This window comes from Pholcus phalangioides, unplaced genomic scaffold (genome assembly GCF_987345545.1).
Source record: "Pholcus phalangioides strain wild (caught in Gottingen) unplaced genomic scaffold, Ppha-v1.0 ptg000009l_1, whole genome shotgun sequence".
In the NCBI taxonomy this organism is placed as follows: Eukaryota; Metazoa; Arthropoda; class Arachnida; order Araneae; family Pholcidae; genus Pholcus; species Pholcus phalangioides.
In genome coordinates this window covers 43643288-43666346 of record NW_028301602.1, presented here as the reverse complement: position 1 = coordinate 43666346, position 23059 = coordinate 43643288, and the positions used below count along the sequence as shown (strand labels likewise).

The 23059-nt window shown below is 36.8% G+C and overlaps 1 protein-coding gene across 1 annotated transcript in view; it reads right to left on the bottom strand.

Moving 5' to 3' along the window:
* The window catches only part of LOC149083122 (BAI1-associated protein 3-like), a 251584-nt gene that overhangs the window by 126341 nt on the left and 102184 nt on the right, over positions 1–23059 (bottom strand). The window lies entirely within an intron of this gene.

Sequence of the window (23059 nt, the reverse complement as noted above, 5' to 3'; positions counted from 1 at the left end):
ATGTTTGCATGCACGGTTAAGTAGTAGCAGTAGACTTTAAGTGTAAAACAAACGCTGGCAGTCGAGTAGTTAGGGAGCTCGCCTCTCGCTGTGTAGGTCTTGGTTCGAATCCCGGTTCGGGCATGGATGCCTTACTAACACTAACAAATTCCCTGGACGGATCACGATTATCCCTTGTAATATCTGCATATAATCTAGAATGTGCGTAGGGCCTGCGATGTGCTGTTTCCACAGCTCCATCAGCTCGTGCCCATTTTTGTATGTACCGATTTTGAATCCACTAAACAGTCCTGGGAGACCGTGGCCTAGCCGAGAGGTGAGCAGATGAATACCCACTGGGTTACCCTGATGGAATGGTCTGGGGAATCAGATTTCTGGAGGGGCGTTGCCAGTGCAGGTGTCTAAGGCTGCGGAGTGTGATGGAATCCTTTTTACGTTTCAACCCACCCCCTCAGGGGTAGCAGACAGTAAGTCACCCTTTGACAGACCTGGGTTGAAGTCGGATGTACCATGCTTATCCTTTGGGAATACGTGAGACGATCCAGCACCTTCTATAGATAGAAAGCCTCCGCACGGGTTGCCAAGTTCATCTGTAACGTCATTAAGACTACCACAAGTTTGCCACATTTTGAACCGCGGCATCTTATTTCTTTTCTTCTTATTTTGGCGGAGAATCTTCCTGATTTTCTCACAAATACCGCATGGTGATTGGATGTGGGGGCACATAAATCGTCAATTCTGAGCCCGATCATTTCTTTTCCGCACAACGATGATTACTGGCACGAGCAGATAACTTTCCCCCCTGAATATTTTGACTGAAAATGGACCACTTGCTGACGTCACGAGCAACGTGCGGAGGCCTTCTATATATGTATATGTCTAAGAGATAACGTTATTATTATTAAACAAAGTGGTGGAACTTTTCAAGGGCATAATAATTTAAATTAAAAACATGTCATAAATAAAAAACAGCCGTAAATGTACTTGAAAAAAAAATTGTATAATTTTTAGAGAGCAAATGAGAATTTTTTAATTCCAAGTTCTTTTGGGAATAAATGCGAATTTCTCTAATTGCAAAATTTTTTTGTGAAATTTCAATTTTTTGTTTCGCGGAACTTGCGCATCCCTACGTTATTTTGTCCAGGGAGAGTTACGACACTTTCTGCTCAGAAAACAGCAATAAATAGGACTCCGTGAAGACGAAATTTCACTTTTCAGACTTCGGTCTCATCCCATGCCGTACATCATTATATACATCAGACCACATCGACAAGTTTGCCTTTCCTTTTTTTTTTTTGTAAATTTCGTGAACTTACCAAAAAAATATCCACAGTTTACAGTAGAGATCACGACGGAGAAAACGCTAGCTATGTGCCACAGGTGAGCGAACATTCGCCATTTGGATGGCACAAGTTACTCTAAAAGAAGGGAATGGGCACGGTGTCATGAATAAGAGACGAGGTCAGTGGAGTACTCGTCGTAAAAGCAGTGCCGTAAGCAGAAGAAAAAGAAGAGAACCAAGTCTTTTTATTTTTCTTGCGATTTTCCCTCGAAGATCAAGTTCTCCACGTACTCGACCGATGGGAATCAACCGACGAGCAAAACGGGAGCCATCATATAAAACTTTCAAGTTTCACTCCCGGTTCACACGTTTATTCATATATATATATGTATTCTTTCCATCTCTCTCGGAGAAAAACATCTGGCTTGGAACATTCCGGTGAACTACTATCAACCAAATTGATTTTTGACGCGTCCAATCGATTTCTTGTAAATCCGTAGGTAGCGGCAGCATTTCGCCGAATTTCTAGTTGGCCCTTTCGCTTGTAGAAGCGCGCACCTGTTCGCTGCTCTTCAACGAAATAAAAGCAACTCTCTGATGTTATTCAATCGATTCTTGCCAAAACCAAGTATTTCTCTCTGTCTCTCTTTGCTCCTTTTCTCGGTCTTATTTCCCGGCAATTCATCGATCACGTCAAAAGAGGAAAGAGATAACAGAAAAATCGAATGCACCGATTATCGGTTGGGAAAATAGCATAAACTCCCAAAATAGAATTCATATCGAAAAAAAAAAGAGGGGCAATCGAACATTTTATGGAAAACATAAAAATTGACATTTAAAAAAAAAGACACTTGAAAAATTCAACTTTTAACTCTTAAACTTGCAGAATAGGAGAAAACAAATAAATCGCCACTTATTAAAATCACGGATAATGCTATCATTCGGTATTTTTATCACTTTTGCAAAGAACGAAACGGATCGATGTCATAACGTGGAAAAAAATTCGTGAAAAGTTAACGGGACTTCGGATAATGTTATCAATTTTTTTCCCTTCGAAAGTTTTTTTCTTCGCATTCTGCAGCTAAAGTTACCGTTATCAAGCTGCAAGATTATGTAGGAGGATAGAAAATCCCTCTCCTTTGTTGGCAAACATTTCCGTACTTAATGTAATCAGTCCGTAGTGTTAGCTATGATCCATGTACTGTAGAACTGTTTTACCAATTCCCGTTTACCAAAAGACCCGTTCATCCAAACGGTATGTATGGGTCACTGTACTCGCAAACAAGACTTTTTTGGATATACTTATCATTTCGTTATTGTTATCAGAAACTCGAGTCCCGATGTAATCACATTAAGCGGTGAGAACTGTATTTTCTTCCCAGGTCCAGAGACTTGCGATTTAACGAGAGAATTCAATTAAACAAAATTATAAATTTATATGCATATATGGTTTTTATGAGACGCGCTTGTTCACTATTTTATTTAATAGGTATCGATATCATTCTAACTTTGTAGTGGAGAGTAGGAATTATAATAACTGAAGAACTAATTAAAGTACTCATAATTATTCCAGTATTCTATTTATAATGTCGAATTATACATTACTTTTATAGTTACCAAAGAACGTCCGCACACGGCAGGAAGTTTGCACGGACCGGCCCACAGACCAGCGTTGAAGAACACCGAACTAAATTGCATTATCTGAAATTACTTTTGAATTTTTCGTAAAAAGCAACCACCTTCAGTGAAATCATCAACATGGCTGATTCCTATACAAAAACTGAAGTTCCTGAAAATTCTACAAGTAAATACAGTAGGCCTATACACAGAGTTTCCTCATAATATGTTGTAGAAGTTGCTTTTGAGCTTCATCAACAGACGTGTATAAATTACATCAAATGAAGTTTTTTTCCATTATGATGATAATTATAATAACGATGTAATAATTCGACTGATTTCGCGAGCATATGGTTTAAGTCTCCTCGTGAATACAGTCAAGCGATCATTTTCCTACCTACACACGAGAATGCAAAATTAATCATTTCACAGTTTGCGCGTTTACGTTATAATGAGATAACATTTCACAAACAGTGAGTAAATCTTTCATATGAGACGCGTTGGAAATGAAAAGAGGAGAGGGATTTACTTTTTGAATAAATTTACATCCATAATTTTGGCTTTATTTGTATGGGATGTCACTGCCCTCGGTTCGAGGTGTGCTTTCAACTCTTCAACTTGTAGAATAGAATTATTAAAATTTTCTTTCCAGGTTCAGAGACTTGCGATTTTAACATGAGAATTTAATTAAACGAAATTATAGTTATATGATTATGGTTGTTATGAGATGCGCTTTCACTATTTTGTCTACCGGGTACCGAAATCATCGTAGTGTAGCTTCGTAGCGTAGAAAGAGAATATTAGTGATTAAATGACACTAATTAAAGTACTCATAATTATTGTAACAGTGCATTTATATGATACCGAATTATAAACGTTTCTATAGTTGGCGAATTTTCAACTATGTAAGTACATCGTATTTCTCGGAATGTGCGTATACGCCGCGGTGGGTGAGTAGGAACATTAAAATTTATTTGTGAGTTTAACATACAGGGTGTCCCATAAATTCGCAAACGTTTAAAAAATTCATAAGAATTGAAGGATTTAGTATATTATAATGCGGTTGCAAAAAGGTTATTGTCACGACTGGGATTTCTTAGTTATGGAAAAAATCGTTCCAATGTTTGTCGATAGAGGGTGCTGTGAACCGATCCGGTGGGAGTGTGTGAGTGGACCTGAAAATTTCGTAAATTAAATCAGTTTAAATCTTCAACCGACGATTCATGACTTACTTAACCATTAGCACTATGGGGAGAATAGAACATTTATGCAAAACATAAGCTGACATTCTAAAAGCTCCGTATTTGGTAAATTCTCTCTGATATTTTATTCAGTCATAAATTTAAAAAATTGAAAAATTTGGAAAGGATCGATCATTACGATCTATATCGATATATATCCATCGATATGTATTATTTTTTCCCCTGAGGTTTTCGTAGTTATGAAGGAGAATTCAATGTTGCATATTTCGTAATCTCAATAATCTTGAAGAAATTTATACATGTGTTTAATTAACTTAATTAGGGAACACGGAAGATGTTCTTATTGACCATTTTAGCTTTTTCTACCCCTTCCTATCCTATTGATCTGTTTGCTAATTAAGATTTATTTCCTTCAAATGAAAAAAAAAATAGATCACGAAAGAAGTTGATCATTGACTGAATCGTTTATTTAGACATTATTATTTTTGTTATGATATAATTAATTTCTACAGTGATAGACTAGTGAAAAAAATTTTCATAAAAAAAAAATAACTGTTCGTAATCATAAATTAATTCACCTTCGAGATTGACTTGTTGTCTTAAATATATAATTATTCATTTTCTCTCTTTGATATATAATAATAAGTAAAAAAGAATCAATAATCAGCAGTTATCATACACACGTAATTTGTAATATCATGCAATAGGGGTATCTAATCTTGTAAGTTGTTTTGGCAGCACTCGAAATGAAAACAACTATTTAAAGCAAAATTTAACACTCTAATGTAAAAAAAAAAGTGACTTAAGGTTTTTTTTTTCTGCTTTTGGTGGGAAAATGTATATGAAATCCATCCGAAACGTAATACAATGATACACCTATGCTAACGAGAGCCTGGGCTTATGAATTTTTCGGCTAACGAAGATTTCTTTCGTGAGCATTTTCGTTGATAGGTATGTGCTAATATGTAACAGCCTATTCGTGAGCTCAATTTCAGCGCCAATCATCATAAACACTCGAGCCCGATTACCTCATGTCCACCTCGGAATTATTTTTTTTTTCAGATATGTACCTTCAATTCTTTTTCCTGAGAGTTTTTGAACTGTTTCATGTAAAATGAAAAATTCAGCTACTAGAAAATGCATTGGAGAAAAATTAGCCTATGATTTCAGAGCTTACGTTCTTTCAGTGCAAGACTCTTAGCATCATTTTAGCCCTTCAGTCAGCTTTTGTGTTTTTTGTGGCGCTACTTGGTGTTAATCTTCAAATTTTGGGCTGTATTTGGAACGAATTAAACGATTTTCGATAGAAACCTATGGGAGATCGTGTTTCGCCTAACGAGATTCTGGAACGAATCATTTTGCTTAGCCGAGACATGACTGCAAATTGTATAGCGAAACAATATTTTCTACTGGCATCGATACACGCCATAATATACAGGGTTTTCACCCGATTTGAAAATGCGTATATTACGAAAATTGAATATAGACACTTAAGATTAATTTTATATTACATGGTTAATCATAAAGTTTTTTACAAACCAAAATTAAAGGTACTCAATATGTCCACCTTGGGATGCGCGGCATATGTCTATACTGTAGTCAAATTCGTCCCAAACTTTTGCGAGCACGTTTGCATCCACTGCGAGACGATTCCTGTGGACTACGTGTGAAACTCTGTCGGATGCACTCCGCATTTTCGTCTGACATGCGGGGACGGCCATCCCTTTACGCAGCAACCCGTGTCTCGGAACTGTTTATACCATCGCCTAATGCTCTGAGCGGTAGAAAGTTCAACACCAGGGTATTGTCGAGAAAAAGCACGATGAACAGTTGTTACGACTCACTCTTCGTGAAGCTTAGAACAAACGATTTCTGTTGTGCAGTCGCCATCTTGACAAACACTGAAGTGGCGGCCGAAGGAAGAGCGTTAGCGCTACCTGTCGGCAACTGCGTGAAACTCGAGATTTCCCGCTTTCTACCTATAACATTATTCTATCAAAACGGATTAAAAGCTGAATAGTTATGATTTTTTTCAAATCGGATGATTCCTTTTTGAAACACCCTGTATTTATGCGCCATACTTTTCTAACGTATAATTCACGAAAATAGGGTAATTATACAGGGTGATTAGCTACCAGCACGCACCGAAATTTACTGGCAAACTGTTGATATTAGCCTGGTATTACACTATAAAAGATTGGTGAAAATTCTTTTATAAAATCTCAAAAGTGCAACTAATAAGCGTATCGGTTAAATTCCAGCGAATGTAACAAATATTATTTTATTGGTTTTTTTTTCAAGTTTTATGAAAGATCCTTCATCAAGCTTTTATAGTATAATCCTTTCTTTAGAGGGATATTTTCAATTAGGAAAAAGTTTCCAAATTTCGTGTAGAACTCAGATACGTCATTCAGGTTGCAAGGGGTTATTTAATTATTAAAATTATCTTTTTATATAAACCGACACACCTGTACTCAAAACCCCAACTAGAAAGTTGTTTCCCTGTCTGTCCCAATACTAACAGAAAACATTCCACGTCTTTAAGTGCAATATCTGCCGAGCTATTTGAATTCAAAAACACGGAAAGTGTTGGGGAAAAACCACATAAATGAGGGTAAAAAGAATTTTCCCTTAGCTTTTGCTGTTATACTCAAATATCACAACTAATATTGCACTCAGAAAGTGGAATATTTTTTTGCTAACGTCAGGGGAGGCAGCGTAACAACTTTCCAACTAGGCTTCTGAGCACAGGGTACCTTTATAAAAAGTGAATATTTTTTCACTTTAATAACTATGCAACCCTTGCAACATGAATGACGTATGTGAGGTCTGCGCGTTACTTTTTCTAATTGCAAGTATTCTTCTAATAAAATCAATGGTTCGCCAGTAAAATGCGGTGCGTGCTGTTAGCTCTGCGCACAAAGCATACAGAATACCCATTCGCTTCATTCACAACTGAATCTGCAGTAAACACGACGAATGGAATCCAGGATGCTTATGGAATTACGTATTGAAATAATCGTGGAATCGAGTTATCGGTACGAAATATAAAATTATGATTTTGAATGTAAAATACAACTCGACGGATGAAAACGCACTCGTTCATTGTTACGCATATGAACGTTCATTCCCTCACGTCCTATGATGAAAATGCTGATATTCAATTGTGAAACCATTTCGCAGTACCGTTTTTGTCAACAAACATCGTCCGTGTTAAGTGATCTGTCCGCGACGACGAGAATTCTCTCGCTACAACAAACGTTAAGCCTATTTTCTGTAGAGACGGACGATGATATATACACGTGCTGTTAGGCTCGGGTGGCAATCGCGCTGTCATCTTTGGCTCCTGAAGGAATTTTGAAATGATCCTCATTTCTAAAGGAATATCGGCATCTCTTGTTCTGGTGTGGATCGTTTCCACCTTTTCCCACCCGATCTCTTTTTACACGTCCGTCGACCATCGCAATCGGCTTACGCAAATAGTAAATAACAGATCGTCGTAACAATAATAATATTGTGAAACCATCTTCCGGAGACACGATTATATGTAACGCACTGTCTCGGAAAGTTCCGCCAGCTCTCTCTAAGCACGTTTTAACTTGAGCCATATCGTTGGAAAAGTATAAATAGATAGATGGCTTGTGTTACAAGTGAGAGAGAGCGAGAGAGGAAGATTTCGCCTATATCCGAGTCTGTTTTTAATGGATATCAGAAAAATGTGTTTAGGTGTATTCTCTCCGGAGAGATAGAAAAGGGAGATCCATTAATGCTAGGATTCGCGTCGCACGATTCTCGTTATTTTCCTCTTTGTTGAGTGAGAATCACGACCATCTGCTCGAAGCTCAGAACAAGAGTTTGAAATTGGTAATTTTATGAGTTAAAATGGCATTCTTTTCCATGAAATTGGTGAATAGCTTTAGCTATTGTACAGCGAGGGTGTTCAACCTTCAGGCACTGAAGTCATGGGGAAATGTGCCACTGAAACTGGCACATGAATCCAAGTGTCTGACTTGAGCATGACGTATTAACCGTGATCCGACTGGCGCCAATATGTCTTTTTATTGCCAGTATCAACTGTGATACAAACCAGCTATTAATCTTAAGTGACATTTTTTTTCTTGTGCTAAAAGTAGGTTTTGATCCCTTTTCCTCAGATTTATTTCTTCGGGGCTATAAAGATATATCTCACGTTTCTTTATTTATTTTCTGGACGGCTTTATATGCTGTAGGTCTTGAAATGTTGAAATCACACTTCTTCGAAGGCGGTAGAGAAATACGAGGTATACGATAGTGTACTTTTAACTTTTCGAACTTTCTAACTTGAGATTATGGTTTCTACAGGATTTCTTTTTTCCTTTAATCTCCTCGTAAATAAAATATTAGCCGGTAGCTTTTTGAGATTGTTTTACCAAAGAGAAAAGTCTCGTCGACAAATATAATGATAACAAATGAAAGATAATTGTGATGTGATAAATCGTAACTCTAGGTACCGTCAACTAGACTTTGCCCAGTTTTAAAGTTGAAATTAAAATTTTTCATTCAACCCGTTTGTTATAAGTCAAAAAATTAAATTTTTATGTTTGGCTCATGGTTCGCACATATGATTTATTTAGTTTTTATTTTAATGGGTCACCCCTCGTTTTTATGAAAAAACAGGGTGGGCAAAGCAACCCGGCATAATGGGGTGACTTCGCCACCCCCTGATTTGTGTATACAAATGGATGTGAGGGGATTTAAGGAAATGTGACCATCACGGGGTGTCAAGAGAACCGCAATCACAACAAAAATAACGCAAAGCAACGCAATGAATTTTTGTTTTTTTTAAAACATAATGTCTTAGTTATGAATCTTCCTTAAAGTGGGTCTATGAAACATTACGATATATTAGACAAATGAACGTTAATGTCGAAATTAGGTAAATTATGTACTTGAAAAACTCATTTGTTATTGTGAAGATATAAGCTTTCTAGAAAAGATGAATTTCAAATTCCGAAGGAAACGGAGGAGAAATAAGAAAAAATCGTCCGAACCGATGGTCTCACTGCAATACAAGTTAATATACACAGAAAACAACTTAACATAGTCGAAAGCTTCCAAGCTCGTATTATCTTTAGAAAATACGTTAAATCTAATATTGAAAGAGTTGGGAAAAAATTCGGAATATCGAAAGGAAAACCTACGAGTTTTTAAGGAAGTAAAAGTTACAGGTTGAATGGTTCCCACTCACAGAAATTTTCGGAGTCCGCCCTGGAACAAATCGATAAATATATTGATTCTTATATATATACAGTATATGAGAGTGAATCTCGTGTGCAAAATAATTTTTTTTTCCGAGCTGTTGAATAGTTTCACTTCATATTTACGTTTATAAGATTTCATCCAATTGTTATTGCAAGTTGGTACTCTGATACAATTAGAAAATGGGCAAAGTGAACCCGAATTTCTTATGGAGAATCTGGGGTGACACATTGCTTACTAAAATAAAAATCTTCAGGTAAGGTGCAAAACCACAACTCTCTAATTGCTTCAATAACTCCATTGCATCTACAAATAATAATAACAATAACTGAGATGGGACTCACCTTGTTATCAAAAAAGGCTACACAAATGAAAGTTTGAGGTCTTCAAATTTTTCTTGATATTGAATCTCGTCGAAAAACCAGATTACACGAGATGTCACTTAACAGAAAACGCCCCCAAATTTCAGGTCGTCTCATTTACATGCAAAGTAAATGCTTTGACGACTGCAGCGTCACAAATGATCAACTAACTACACAGATACACCAATAAACTTTTTTTCCCTTGAAAACTGGGAAAAGTCACCCCAGTTGACGGTACGGGTTCAATTAATAAGTTTTCATTTACGGTCCGGCACATGTTCTGTCTTCATTTTTCTGCATGTTATAGTAGAAATTAGCATTCCACCCCTTTTATCCAGTGTGTTCAAATCACTCATCCTAATTGAATTGACCAATGGTTTCGGACTTCATTTCTGAGGACATATTCATTTTATATCGTGTGTTTTTTCGCAGATGGAGCATGGTATTATTTCAGTGGAGATGTCTGTAGTCAGAATAACTGAACACACACTATAAAAACTGAAATAAAACTGAACTAAAAACCCACATCTTTTCGTCGAGTTGTCTCTGTATCCTACGAGAATGAGTGCGTACTATACGTACTACTACTTAACCGTATATGCACCTCCTAAAAATTCATATGGCGGAATCAGTACATTCCGGAACGCGTGTTGTTAGTGTATATGGGGCCTTAACGTATTTATGTTGACAGAATTATGCGTGTTTCATGTGCTACTGGTGCTGTGATCTACCTTCATGTTTTGAAGTGGAAACGACAGTTGGCTGAATTTTCATACAAATGCAAACGCCACAGCAAGCAAATTGCCCAGCGAAGTGGCAGAAAGAGTTATGCCCATAGAAAATATGAATGTGAAATGTAACCAAAATGCACCAAACCAATATAAAAACATATATCACGAAAGAAAAACTAATGATTAATATTATATAATAAACTACCCATACAAAAATTATGGTTGTCTTATCTAGGTTGTCTTCCTGATATGTACGCATCTTGTTGAAGGTCTACCTGAGAATGGGTGCCTGGTGTGGCATGTCATGACGACGAATGATTGGTTCTCTGTATTTTGGCTGAAACTTGAGATACAGAAATCTCGTTTCACCCCAACGGCTGATAATATCTAACAAAATATTATCAGCCGTTTCAAAGCCCTTTTCAAAAAGAAATGAATGTGATTGTTGGATTCAGTAAGATAATACAACTTGTCACATCCCAAATTCCATCATCCCGATAGTGAAGGAAACCTTCGGTGATGAAACTGTCAAACATAAAGAGGAAGTGGCTAAGATCTTCAGTCTCACCGGTCTGGACTACCGTGATTCCACGCTTATAACCCACGATTGCGAATTTCCTTACTTGGAGGAAAAAATATCGTACAATCAATCCGCATGTGAAAATTTAATTTACCAATTTTGAAATGTCAACCTATTAACAGTCATAGCAGAAATCATTAACAGCAGAAACACGGTTTTGAACAATTTAAAAAAATATATTATCAAAGAACGAAAAATAACTCTACACCACGATAAGTATTTCAGTATAAACCACTCCTTTTTTTGTCAGTTGGTTGGCCTTTTATTAGTTTAAAAAATGTATCAAAGACTTTTCGCTCACTCGGTATATATTGCTGAAATTAGGGATCCCCCATAGTTTTAGGGGTCTTTGAGCAAATACCACACTTGCCGCGCAGAAAGTTGGTGGATTAATCTCCAATATGAGCTACGACTCCCTAAAGAGAAGACGCGTCATCATCATCATTCAAAAAAATCGAATTATTATTTCGTATTCGTTTTGGTCGTAAACGAACTTTCCCATGAGCAAGAAAAAAAAGAGTCACAAGTTTTCAGACCACTATTTCCATTCGAAGTATTTTCTTCAAAATATTATCGATATCTTTCCCCCCCCCCCCAATCTTTTCATCAATATCTACGAGTTCGTAAATAAGATACGAAATTTCAAACAAGAACTTTTCTTCGGACGTATCTTGAAATTTTCGAGTCAATTTTGAAGCGCAGTTCGTACGAGGTGGAAGGGGTGGACTGAAAATTCCCCCAGAATCGAAAACATACGACACGAACATGAAGCGATTATTTTCTGCTTTTGAGCCAAAGAATAAAAAAACCTTTTATAGCTCAGAGAAAAAAAAACAACAAGTAATATATTTCCTATATATATGTATATACAGAGAATAATATTTTTTATAGCAACGTGGAGATGGTTTCGGGGAAGAGTTTTTCAGTTGAATGGGCCCCAATCGATGCAGAAATTAATGAGAAATATTTTTATTTTTTATGTGTTTGTATGTATCCCGGTGACTTGATAGTACAGAAATGGAGGCTCAAAGGAACGAACAAGCCGCTGGGGCTATCTTTGGTTCTTGATTAGTTGTATGTGCGTTCGCGATCTTTCAGGTGGAAAAAGGTCTTGTTCGCCTGGATGCGCTTTGGTCCCAACTGTGTTCGTTTAACGAGGATTATTTCACCCCAAAGATTTTTATTTTTTCCATTTTACTTTCATTTCTGGTTCGAGCTCTTAGATGACGACAACTTTCACTCTTGTTTATTGCGTTTTTCTTCATTTTATATTTGGAAGAGGAAGTTATATAAGATATAACGGAAATGTGTGCGTGTTGGAACTTTGGAAAAAGTTTCCGAATACACAAAAATAAGAGCATGAATTTAAGACTTTGAGTGTTCAAAATCATGATGAAACGAAACTTACCATAGATGCTTAGTGTTTTCAATCAGAAAAACTCGTTGGAAGTGAGTTTATGATAATCGTAGAAAACTTTAGAAAAAAAGGTGTGTTTGAATTTATAACTGATTTCACATACGTGTGACGCAAAATTATGAATTATAGTTGGTGAGTTTTGCTCATAGTCCATATACATATATCTTCTATATATATAAAAACGAATGTATGTCTTATGCATTACTACACCATTCATCCGATTGCCATGAAACTTTGGGAAGTTGTTGAGCACACTCCCACAAAAGTTTCTGACATAGTATAAACAATTTTTTTTCCTTCATTTCCTTGAATTTCCTTTTTTCTGAGATCGCAGCAACGCGCGATGGGTAAGCTAGTATAGATATAACGCAAGATCGTTATGAGTGGTATTTTTATAGTTCATATCTAGAGTGACTATTTTTCCCATAAAGAGCAACCAATAACCGAAGTGATTATGGGCAGTATCGCTGAGCCAAAGCTCCTAAGGTTAAAAAAAACCAAACACACAAACCGACCTGTGTATATTCACATGAGCATGTATAGGAAAGTCTCTTTATCCTGGAAGAACTTGCGAACCGTTGATAGTCGAAGCATACTTTCAAATGGGAAAAAATATCCAAATGAGATGAAGATCTCAGATAGGAAATTCATATTGCAAGGGATAGTGAAGTTATTGAAACATAAAAATTAGCTTGTTATATGGACGCCCTGTCTCGTAAAATCCAGTTGGAAAATTGTTGCCCCGTCTCTCTTGAGGCCAACAAAAAAAAATTCACGTTTCTGAGAGCAATATTCGTTAATAGATAGATAGATTCATTTTCACAACAACACAGATGAATACATAACTCCAGAGATTAATACCTGACATTCATATTAAGAAACGTTGAGATAATTGACTTATAAAAACGGAGAAAAGTTGGGAATGAACAGCGTAATGAATTTGTCCGTTAATTTATGCTGTTTTTCCCAACTTGTTCCCGATTATTCGAATCAAATATCGCAATGAATATTGCACTTGGAAACGTGGAACTTTTATGTTGGCCTCAAGAGAAACATGGCAACAATTTTTTTTCATTGTCATTCATATATCAAGTGGTTGTATAGTTACTGAAATAGAAAAAAAAATCAATCTTTTATTTGGTCACCAAAAAAAATGAGTTCAACAAAAACATTCTATGTCTGTAAGTGCAATATTCGCTGAGATATTTAAAATCAAAATCACTAAAAATGTGAGAAAGAACCGCACAAATTCACGGAGAAGCTCATTCTACGATTCATACGCTGTACTAGGTGCACGTACAGTTTCATTTATACGTTATCTAAAAAATCACCAAGAGCACATATTATTTGATATACAATGAAATTCGTGTGTGCATTTCCAGCCACCTCTTTGGGCATTTTGCCTGTTGTGGCGTTTTATTTGTATTGGTATTTTTTATTTTTAATTCAACAGACGTTGAGAAACATTTGCGAGTTTTCACGAGAAAACGTAACACCATCGTTTTCCCGAGACAATCCAGGGCGTTTATTAATGCAGTATTTCTTTTTTGTTAATGGGAGTAATACGAATTGTAGAAAAAGTAACTTTATATCTCGTTCCCCTGATGCCAGAAGCATGAATGTGCAAATTTTCACTTTTTGGGTTCATCATTGAGTCCATCCTTTATTTTGCTACCTAAGTTTTATCAGAAAATCGAATGTTTAATTACCCCCCCCCCCCCTGAAACACCTGTTACAAAGCATTTTAAGGAAATGACACTCATAGGGTAATGTGGTATGCAGTAAACATTCAAACGTTATTTCGCACGTTTTAGAAATTCGCACGTTCATGCCTCTGGCATGGGGTGGGGGAACGATATGAAAAAAAGCAATGTTGCGCTAAATCAGTGAATCTTAACCATTCCTCACCCTTCCCCCTCCCCTTGGATGATGCGTTTTCTATCTGTTATAAAATTTTGTTCTCTGCTGTAGAATATATGTATATGCAAATGATGTTACGTAGTTTTAGGAGGTATCAACACCGCTTGTGAGTTGACAGCATTTGCGGAAAATTGACTATATTTGGGGAGAGTTAGCGATGCTAGAAATCTCGTTTTCATCTTGTTAATTACCTGGTTACCCAACGCATGTCTAAAACTCGCTCAGAAAACTATTGATTGATAGACCAAAATCACAGAAAGGTTTTTCCTCCTTATGCAATGATGATGAAATCGATGAATAAAGACGAAAACCCATATTTGTGAGGGAAATCATTTGGCCGGAATCAAAAGTCCGGTGCCCAAACGAACCTTTCGAGACGGAAGATATTTCTGATTGAGAGAAATTCAGTTTGTTTCGGTAATGCGGATTCTCAACATTAAAGCAATTTTCTCGCCGCTGATTAAGAGAATTATACGATCCGGAAGACCCAGAGACCCTTTATGGAGTGGAAAGTTTCCGCCGGACAAGTATGGAAATCCCCATCGGGACCAGATGGGAGCAAGAACCATCATCGTCGTCATGACGGTGCCTTTTCCTTTTGATCTCGTTCCATCCTATCATGTCCGAAAGTTCCTCCCACGAGAAATAACGTGATTATGGCAATATGCAAATTTCTCAAGAGTTGAAAACCGGCTTGCGAGAGCCAAATTACAGCTCATTTTTGGTGTGGTAGTAATTCACACACCAGATCCATTCCGCCACTAATGACGGATAATATCTGTGCAATCAAGTGTGATATCAAACTGTACCATCAAAACATAACTCATTTAACTCGATTCATATTATGTTGAATTATGTGTTAACAATAATTACATTTATTTAAATCATATTGCAATTTGAAAATTGTGAATTATAACTTAAACCATTGTAGAGCCCTTAACCCAGGGGTGCACAAACTCCACCCCGCGGAACTTGTTCCAGGAGAAAAATATCAACACACACAACGCGATAAATACATAGGCTGACCATATATATCATAAAAATATGGGATATCGTCCAAAATGTTGTCAAGACTAGTAAAGTTGTCATTTACTGCCAAAAAAGTTGTTAAAGGCAAGTAACGCTGTCAACTATCGCTAAAATTGTCATTCGTGGAAAACGATGGGTTCTAACTACTACTTAACCGATCATGCACCCCTCGTACACATTACTCTGCGGAATTTCTAATGAATCTGTTTCATGCTGGAAACGTGATGTGTGAGTGTATGCATGGCTCCAACGTATTTATGTTGTTAGACTTGCGCTTGTTTCGTGCTCTTGCTGGAACTGTCATCTGTGCTCCATATTTTGAAGTAAACATGGTAAGTGCTTCGATTACCATGTTACGTAAATATCATGTTGGAGGTTTCCCTGCTCTGCGAGGGGAGAAACTTTCTCAATGGGAGACCGGCTCGCATTCAGACCTCCAAATTGGAAAATCGCCGGAAACCAGCTTCAGCCAACCACCACTGTGTGCCAACGGGATTCGAACCGGGATCTTCACGATGAGAGTCCAGCACTGTGCCCACACGACTGCACAGCGGTAAAAAAGGGAAAGAAAAAAAAAAAGATAGTTACTGCAAGTCGAAAAGTAATTCGACGAAAAAAAACGCATGCGTGTTTGACAAATGTGTTAAGATGAATATAATTATGATAATTAAAATCATAATTATCATGATATAATTTATAACTCATGAAAATAATCTTAATTCTCGATTGCAAAAATTCAACTGAGCCTTCCTGAAAATTAGGGAAAAAATGGTACATTTTATAAAAAAAAGTTGGGATTGCCGAAATTACGGGAATACCCCTTAAAATACAGGCTACATTCTAGCCTGCGGACTTTCTTTCTTTCAAGCCGAGCACAATTTCGGTCTATCACCAAGGGCAATTTACTACCTAGTGAGTTATGCCGGAAGTGCGAGTGTGTGTATCTAACAGTTAGAGTACGTGTCTAGTGTTGTGTCTGATTTTTGACTGCCGCCATTTGAACGCCTGTTCGTTATTTGCGTATCTTTTCTTTGACTTGTGTACTTCAGTGCCACCCATCGGCTGTTTTTTAGTTATTTTTTCCCAGTCAAAAAATTCCCGTAACCTAGTAAAGCTAACTCTGCAAACCATTTTTTATTCCGGTTTTTTTCCGGTTTTTAAAGCTTCTACGGACTTTTTGCCCACCCTGTACATCAAATGGGCAAGAAAGAGCGGATTTTTTTTTTCAAATCTCTTCACCTAATTCATAGGTGTTTTAGGGGCCATTCAAGTATTACGTCAGCAGATTTTTTGGCATTTTTTGACTTCCTCCCTCCCCCTTGTCAGCGAAATTTCGTCACCTCTGCCTCCTAAACCCATATTGGGATCAGAGACGTACACTGAGGTAGGGAGCAATAATGCGGAAAATATTAAAAAAAAAAATTAAAATTTCGGAAGAAAATGCCTTTATATATGTTATTATAACTCAAAATTTCTCTTTTAAGAAATTCACTGCGACCCCAAACCACAGTTCCACAGCACATAAGCGGCACGGACACCTTTCCAGAACATTTACAGATCACGAAAGTGGCTCTATAGAGGACTGATCAATAGGAAGAATGTTAGTTCAGGTGCTTACAAACTAGCGAAAGGTTTTCTCGTTTTTGACATACTGAGTAAGATGCCGTTAAGGATATATCATATCTTTATAAAGGGTGGTTGATGACGTAAGCATCATTCAAAGTCAGCAAACCTGAACCCCCCTCCCACATCGATGCTGAATGTAATACTTGAATGAACCCTTCAGGCGTGGGCAGTACCTCCCCATAGATAAGATGACCACATGCTGCATCTTATCTTATTATCTATATAAGGTGTGTTGGTTGGTCATTTGGGTCACGACCTCTGGTTTTGAAATCCTTGTTATTTCCCTTGAAAAATTACCAACCTCCCCCCCCCCTTTTCTATTCTTTCTTGAAATATTCCACAACTGTGCACAGGGCAAACAGGTCTCAATCATTTTCTCTGCCTTTTGCACATTTTTATTGTGCAACTAAAATTTCAATATTGCAGAATCTTCGGCATTCCATAAAGTGCAAAATTTCGTTATGCAATCAGCATTGTGTATATGCATTTGTATGTGAATGTGTAATCATAGCAACTAACTCTAGATGCATATTTCGGCAAAAGTAGCTGGAAATAAACGGAAAAAGAAAAGTAAATTTGTCTAGTTTGTTTTTCCCCCACTTATATATTTGCATAGTGCAACAAAAACTAAAACTCGTTTATAACAAGAAATTTTTTATAACGGCAATTTTCCCTCTCAACTGTCGTTATAGCAGGCATTTACTGCATTTAAAAAAAAATCTAAGGGGAAGAGAAATACTGTACTTTTCCCCTATTGTTTATACTGTAGCATACTCCAAAATTATCCGGAAGGGAAAGAAAAAAAATTACCGTCTCTCTGCTTCTGTTATCAAACTTTAAATAAAAGCTAACTTGGCCAACTGGCAGTTGCTTTGCAGGTTGAAAGGAACGGAAAACATGTTCGTGAAAAAAGCCTTTACATAGATCTCTGGGGTCGGTGTTGTCGAAATAAGAAGGCTTTAAAGAGGCGAAATGTCTCGTAATTGTCGAAATACAAGGCATCAAGTTAGGCGAGATATCTCGTCATTGCCGCTGTAAGGATTAAGAAGGTACTCGATCGACTCGAGCACTTCAAATATTTCACGTTTAAGGTAGACAAGTGTTTTCGAATACAGCTGTTTTGTACGTATACACATAGGATATATAGTGTAAAATTATCCCCCCCCCCCCCCATTAAAATGTTTTTTTATAGAGCGATCTAGTGATTGAATTTTTCAGAAACTTTACATCAAAGCTATTATGCTATCTTTGATGCAAAGTGAGTAAGTGATGGTGTTAGTGAAGGAAAAATTGAATGGATGAGTACGCAAGTTAGTGAGCGGGTGAGCAAATGAGAGAGAGTGAAAAAGTGAGGGAAGGAATAACTTAGAGGAACATAAGTTTTATATAGGGGAAGTGAGTGAGTAGTATAGCGAATGAGTAATTGAGCGAGTGTGTGAGTAGGTGAGCGATTGAGTGATCAGGTGAGCGAATGAGTGAGTTATTCATATGGTCACTCACTCACTAGCTTATTCGTTAGTTAATTCACCAACTCATTCGTTCACTCACTCTCTCACACATTCACTCACTTGCTCAATCACTCGGTCATTCACTCACTGGTGACGAACTGCGGCTAGTGAATTTTCCGAGAGGGGAATTTTCCTAGCGGTGAATTGTTGTCGTTGAATTTTCTGTAAATCATTTTTTCCGATATTGATATGGACGCGCGGAATTTAAATTTAAAGCTTCGATTAACAAAGTTCATCGCAAATATGTGAACAGAAACGAAGCTCAGTTCATTGATTGATGGAATCAAAGATATTTCTTCTTGTTTTGTTTTCCGAAGTGTGCCAACCTCATATTACGTACGATATAGGGAGAAAGAGAAAAATAAAAATAACAAGATTAAAAAGAACAATCGAAATCTATGAACGAAATAGTTACAGTATTGCTATCTGTAAGAATACCCACGTGTATCACTATGAGAGCATTTTTCAATTAATCTAAGTAAACGGCGGAGACAAACGGGAAAACTCTATTAGGAGATGAATATCTGGAGTTTTCCCTCGAGGAGTCGTTATTCGGGACAATTTGCTGGCAATTTAAAATAATTGGAATCTCTTAATTAGACCTTTTAGGTAGTTAGAAGTAAGAGGAAACCGTGGGAATCGGGCTGGTTTCTCTAAGAAGTTACATGGGAAATTTATCCACCGATGGAAACTAATTTACGTGTTTCTTGTTTGCAAACACCAGAATAATGAATTTGTGTTGAGATATATTCGCTGCAAAATACTTTCTCTCTCTCACACCCCATCGAACGCTTCCATTTTTTTGTGTGTTTTGTGCTTAATATTATTTCTCTATTTATGATGCTTAAACCAGAAACGTTTCGCGTAAAATGTTTTACACTATAAAAAAGTGCATACCGTAATTTTCTACGCATAAAAAAAAAAATCCTTATTAGGAAATTTCATTCACCAATCATGAAAACATAAGGTGAGGGTGGGCAGGTTCGATACGTTTTATGTAGAATATACGAAGTTTGTTCAGAAAGTATTCGACCATAGTTTTTTCGTGCGTGAACCAATGAAGCTATGGAAGCGTGATTTTGGTGCATGTAGGCAATCCTGGTCCGCATGCTCGAATTTTTTCCTGCCTGCAGAAGCTGCCAGTCACTGACAGAGTGCTGATGAGTGAGGAAGTGAAAGTGAGCGCCGTGTCGCGTTTTTGTTTTTGACAAAATGGCAGGAAAAATTTGAACGCTACTACATTAATCGTGATGAAGCCACCAATTGTGACGCCGAATCTCTTGGCAGTAATGGCTGTGCCGTGCGGTGCGTCAGAGAAGTCAAAGCTGCAGTCAAAGAAGACAGTCAGCATGACTCCATTAATGGGGATCGATCTCCCCATTAAAAAGTCTCGCCACAGAGAGCAACAGTCCTACAAACAGTACAAATATTCAGTCACTACACATCACTCACTTCACTTCTGAGATATAGATGGCAGCACTGAAAAATCATACACAACACTAGATACGTACTCAGACTGTTAGGTACACCCACACTTACACTTCCGGCACAACTCACTAGGTAGTAAATTGCCTATGGCGATAGACCTGAGTTGTGCTCGGTTTGGGAAAAAAAAGAAGAAGAAAAAGAAGTCAGCATGACTTTGACATTGTATCTCCTCTATTCCGTTGCATACAAGACCAAATCGTCAGTCAAAATGGAAAGAACAGATCCAACGCCAATGCTCACCTCGTCTGCCAGTTCTCTGATCTTGATTCGATGATCCTGTATTACCAGATTCTCGGACCTTGGTTAATAACGATGTCATTTCTGGATGGTGAGGGCCTACCAGAACGTGCGTCACTGTCTATTGATGTACAGCCATCTTTGAAGCGGATGTACCACTGCTTATCGGTGTGGTGAAGGTTTCTTATCTCCGAGGTCTGTTGAATTTTGCGGATTGTCTCCTCAACGGAAACACCAAGCTTCACGCGAAATTTAATGCAGTAGCGTAGTTCAAGTTTTTCCTGCCATTTTTTGTCAAAAACGAAAATGAGACTGCTGCTCACTTACACTTCCTCGTTTATCAGCACTCTGCCGGGGATCGTATAACGAGATTTCCCTACTTAAATCTGTCCGCCATCTATGAATATGTTAAACGTGTATTTGTGACAGCAAAAGTTTAACATCTAAAATCTATTAAACATTTTGCATTTAATTTTATAAATATGTATTCGTATTTTAATGTCTCGGGAGAGAAAGTTGCGTACAAAAATACACAGAGGTATATTATAACCCGCATTAATAAATTCATATTCTTTTTTAACATGCAATATGTAAATTAAACGCAGGAAACTGTACACGCGTGAACGTGTTATGGGATTTTTTTTCTTACCAAATTTATAAAAAAAAATATGTATATCCCACCATGGTTCAACTCTGATATTGTTGGTTTGATCAAAAGAAAGAATAGGCTTCTTAATTCATATCGGAATGGTCACTCTGAATCTGTTAATGATCTGCACAGTGTCAGGGCTGAAATTAAGCGTAAAATACGTCTTCAGTATAATGATTATATTTCTTCACTTGAAAACGATATTAATAACAACCCTCGTAAATTTTGGTCTTTCTGCCGAAATTTAAGATCCCGTAATTGCTTTCCCAGTGTCATGTCTTATTGTGACAGATCGTCTTCTGATTTTCCTGTTATCGGTGAATTTTTTAAAGATTTTTTTAGTTCAGTTTTTTGTAGCTCCAACAACTTGTCTGCGTCTGAACTACCAAGTTATGATTTTGCGAATAGTTGTTTTTTTGGTTCCATTACTGAACAGGATGTTTTATCTGCTATAAAAAAACTCAAAAGTCGTAAAGGCCAAGGCGATGATGGTATTCCCCCATACATAGTTAAGGGTTGTGGCTCATATTTAGCTGGCCCTCTGTCTATAATTTTTAATATCTCCATTAGTTCTGGTGTCTTTCCTTCAATTTGGAAGACTTGCTCAGTGTTGCCTGTCTTCAAAAGTGGTGATAAATCTGATGTTTCAAATTACCGACCTATAGTTAAAATGAATTCTATTTGTGAAGTATTTGAACTTATCATTCATGAAAGAATTTATGGCCACGTTCGTTCCTGGTTTTCTAGTTGTCAACATGGTTTTATTGCTAAGAGATCTTCATTAACTAATTTAGTCGAATTTTCTCAAGATGTAGCTCAAACTATAGATAATAAGCAGCAAATTGATGTTGTTTATACTGATTTCTCAAAGGCTTTCGATTCAATCAATCATATTCTTCTTCTTCAGAAGGTCAGGGGTTGGGGCTTTTCTGGACATCTGCTCAAGTGGACTGAGTCATACCTTACTGGGAGATCTCAGAGAGTAATTTTTAATGGTTGTAAATCCTCTTCTTATGCATGTTTTTCTGGTGTTCCCCAGGGGTCGATTTTGGGTCCCTTACTTTTTATTTTATTTATAAATGATTTACCTGATTGTATCGATACTAAATGCTTAATGTTTGCTGATGATGTAAAAATTTTTCATGTTATTAATAATGCTGATGACGCTGCTAAATTACAAGAATCTATTAACAAACTGAATTTATGGTGTGTAAATAATAAGTTGTATTTAAACATTGATAAGTGTAAATGCATTACCTATAGTAGGAGGCATTCTCCACTTATATATGATTACAGTGTTGATGGTCAATTACTTCTAAGGGTTGATTGTGTGAAGGATTTAGGTGTTATATTTCACAGTTCTTTTTCGTTTAACCAACATATTAATTATATAGTGTCTAAAGCATCCAGAAGTCTTGGGTTTATAATTCGTAATAGTAAGCTTTTTCACAATGTTGAAGCTATTTTGTTACTTTTCAATTCCTATGTTCGATCTGTTTTAGAATACTGTAGCATAATTTGGAATCCACATTGCTTATTTAACATAGTTAAAATTGAACGTGTTCAAAACAGGTTTTTGCGCTATGTATATTTTAAGAAACATCAGTCATATAATCACTACTTACCAAACGAAATACTTCGCTCATCGTTCTGTTATTATTCCCTTGAAACTCGCCGTCTCAGGGCCCTTACTAGGTTTTTTGTAAAAATTATTCACACTGATATTGATGCACCCGATATTCTAAACCTTATTACTTTTTATTGCCCACGAATCAATCTTAGATGTCGTAATCTTTTTTATGTTCCTCCATATCATTCTGATATTTTGAAAAATTCTCCATTGTACCGATTTCTGAGATGCAGTAATACTGATGATGTATATTTTTAAACTTTGATTTTTGTATATATATATGTTTTTCTTGTATTCATATATGCAAACTGTAACTGGGCTTTTGCCTGTAGTTTGTATTTAAATAAATAAATAAATAAATAAATAAATAAATATGTAATAATATAAATTTTTATACGTGTGCAATATCAGCGATACAATACGCTGCAAAAAAAAATTGTGCAGCGCCAATGAAAAACAGAACATTTAAGATTTAAAAAGGAAATGCGTCGAATACTGCATAAAGTTTACCTCATCAATTTTAAGGGCATCAAAAAAATCGCC